Source organism: Eutrigla gurnardus, assembly GCF_963514095.1.
Source record: "Eutrigla gurnardus genome assembly, chromosome: 4".
Classification (NCBI taxonomy): Eukaryota; Metazoa; Chordata; class Actinopteri; order Perciformes; family Triglidae; genus Eutrigla; species Eutrigla gurnardus.
Genome location: NC_139918.1, coordinates 4,766,589 through 4,770,029, shown reverse-complemented (window position 1 = coordinate 4,770,029; position 3,441 = coordinate 4,766,589). Strand labels below are relative to the sequence as shown.

Below are 3,441 nucleotides of genomic sequence, written 5' to 3'. Positions count from 1 at the left end.
ATATATATATATATATATATATATATATATATATATATATATATATACACATATATATATACACACAGATATTTATTTTTATTTATTTATATATTTATAAATATAAATATGAATGAATTTATTGAGGAAAGGAAAAATTGCCAGGAGGAAGTATTCAAAGAAAGAGCTTTATTGACAACACAACTGTACAAATTTGTCCACACAACAAACAAATTAACCTGTCGACATTCTGTCCGAATTTGGTCAATTTTACAGCCGCCTGCGGTGCGTGGCCCTGTACTTGGGAGTCTTCTCTAATCTCTAAGCTCGGTGAGCTCCTGGCTACGAGAGGATGGAGGTCACACAATCCATCCAGACACCCCGCCAACGACGCCGTCCTCCTCATCAGACATCATGTCTGTGGTGGCATACTTCCAACGGTCCACCTCATCGCCAGCAAGCACACTCCGTCTCGCTGTAAAACAATCAATACAAGACAATCAGTACTGCGCGATGCACTGCGCATGGACACAACACATCTATTAATGCACCTGAAAATAGGTTTAGGTAGGTTTGGTCACATTGACCAAAAACGGATCTAATAAGTCTTACCCTCTTTCTCCTGGAACGACTCCGAGCTGACCTCTTCACAGCTTCCGCCTGCGATGCGAGATCAGGCTGTGTGTGTCTGAAGCTCCTGCGTACCGTTTCATAGTATGTCTTACAGGCAGCTGGAAAACAATTAAATGAGTGGTATGAATAAGAAAACTTAAGTCACAGTAAAATTAAAACAAGGAAGAAGAAAACAGTAAAAGTTACTTACACACAATGGCGTCACTATCGGCGTCATAGAAATCCGGACTTGCGGACAAAGCTCCGAGCAAGTAAGCGGTCACAGCTTCGTTATGAGGCGAGGTTCGTCTGTGAAAACAAAATGAACAGTTAAGATCGGTATCTACTGTTAACGCATCTATTTCCTTATACAGCAGAATGAAAGCATATTCTTTAAATCGTACCCTTGCTCCGGTTCGTAGCGCCTACAATTCGTCTCCGAGTTGTGAAGACGGCGTACTGCTTCCTGTAAAAGACCAACAACATACACTTAACAAAGCAACTTAACGTTACACTGGTTCCTCTCTCTTGTTCTTTTACAAGGCTACTATGCTACTTTTAGCTTGGACTATTAGCTTTTAAGCTACTTTTAGCTTGGGCTTGCTTTGCTAATTTTAGCTTAGCTAGCAGTCACCGAACATATTCTTACCGCAATCTTGGCATTGTTCACCCGTCTTCTCTTCTTCGAGTTAACGTTAGTCTCTTCCACACACTGTTTCGTCTCCAAAGCAGCCAACCTGGAGTTTAGTGCGGCGAACTGCTCATTCACATCGGCAGCAAGCACAGCGAGCTGACGAGACAGGCCACTGATAGCATTCAGCAGTTTCTTCTCGCCGGTCTGCGGACTCGCTGAAAGTGGTTGATCGCGTCCATGCAGAGGGGTTGAAGGGGAGGGGGAGTTGAATGCGAGACGCCGTCCAGCCATTATAGATCAAGAAACCAACGCAGTTAAAACACAGAAGTGGAGTGAAAGTTCTGAGTACAGGTATAAAAACATGCTCGCACGTGATTGGACAAGATGCCGACCTCGCACGTGATTGGACGAGGTCCCCGTGACCTCGTACGTGCTCGTCCAATCACATGCGAGGTCATTGTTACACGGAAGAACTCGCGAGACGAGATCTATGATATAAACAGGCACGGTGTGGCCATGAAGCTCTGTGATAGAAACACGGTGTGACGTTAGTTGAAAGATGGAAGTCCCAATACTGAAGAAAAGACCTCGGCGCTTCTGTGAACATTGCAACATTGAACTCTGTCATACACAGTATTTTGACCACAAAAAGCGCTTTTTCAAAAATGGAGTTTGGGAGAAAAAATCCAAAAGGGCTAAGTCAGATAACGTACAGAGCCTGCTGCTATCCAGTCATGACCCAACAGACGGGAGTCATGTACCGCCGATGTGTAAAGACCTCGAAGATAACTTGGCTGGACTTGGAGAGATTGATGGAAGTGACTCCGAGGACCCAGAAAAAGAAGTGATGGAAGAATCTGAAGAAATTCACCCAGTGACTGACAGTTCAGACAACGGTAAGCACCACAATTTACCTGTTACACCTGTACAGCTGTGGGCTGCAGATATTGTAACTGTACCCGGTCTCCCCTTTAGATTGTCTAATATATGTGGTTGCTTTTCACTGTTGTGGTTATTGTAATAATAATTAATAATAAAATATGAATATCGCATTATAATGCATGACTGTATCTTCTGCACGGGTTGTTTCCAGACGAAACAGCAGATGACCAAAGCATTCATCTTTTCCTGGACTCCAGCGATTCAGAGTCAGTGCAAGATGATGAAGACATCTCCTGTTATGTGGTAAGCATGAAATTACCTTTGACTATTCAAGTATAGAGTTCCATACATGCTAATCCAGAGCTCAAACGGGAAAACCCAACATGTTTCACCCACATTATTGTATTCTACTCTCAGTACTACTACTGTTACTCTCAGTGTACAGTCTAAATTTCTGTTAGGGAACTATGAAAGCAACCAAAATAAACAATTGAATTATAAACACTTCCAACAATCCCCTGAATGTTCCCACAGAGTACTTTTAACAGGTTCATTGCACTAAAGCTAACTGTTTGAGATGCACATGATCTTCACTACAGCTTTAAAATCTTTTCATACTCAAATGGCCATATTAATGATGGTCTTTTCATACTCAAATGGCCATATCAATGATGGTCTTTTCATACTCAAATTCTTTTCATACTCAAATGGCCATATCAATGATGGTCTTTTCACTGTCAAAAGGCCATATTCATGCACTGAGTACAGTCGTTTGAGTGATGAGTATGGGCATTGCATGCGTTTTAAATGTGTACTTTACATTTGCATAGGATGAGTACGTGACTGAAGAGGGGGAAAGCCTTGCTGAGGAGCAGAGTGAAGATGGCGAGGGGCATGGAAGTGATCAGTCCAGAAGTGAAAAACCAGAAGACTTGTTGCTGAAACTTCTGGCCATGATGCTTTTGTCATGGCAATCAACCTTCAAGATTTCTGACAATGCCCTCACATCACTTCTTCTGTGCATCAAACACTTCATGTGGATAATTGGAAATGTTCTCTGTGCTAATTCCGTCACTGCCTTTGCAAGCAACATTCCAAAGACTTTATTCTCCTTGAGGAAATGGACTGGTATCCTCCGTGACAACTTCTTACAGTATGTGGTTTGTCCAAAATGTATGCTTACTGAACATGCTTACTGAAACCTACGAGCTCAGACGGGATGGCACAAAGGTTTGCAAGACTTGTGGTCACATCCCATTCTACAATCACCCACAGCAGAGGTCTGCATTAAGGAAGAAATGTGGCTCTGCCTTGTTAAGAAAGGCAAAATCTTC

At 42.4% G+C, this 3,441-nt stretch overlaps 1 long non-coding RNA gene across 1 annotated transcript; it reads right to left on the bottom strand.

The window, feature by feature from the left end:
- Positions 1-811: 811 nt before the first annotated feature.
- Positions 812-1,415, bottom strand: LOC311012518. Its single transcript, XR_014597045.1, has 3 exons — positions 1,241-1,415; positions 996-1,057; positions 812-900 (listed from the first exon to the last, which is right to left on the bottom strand). It is a non-coding gene; the product is annotated as an uncharacterized lncRNA (long non-coding RNA).
- Positions 1,416-3,441: the final 2,026 nt, after the last annotated feature.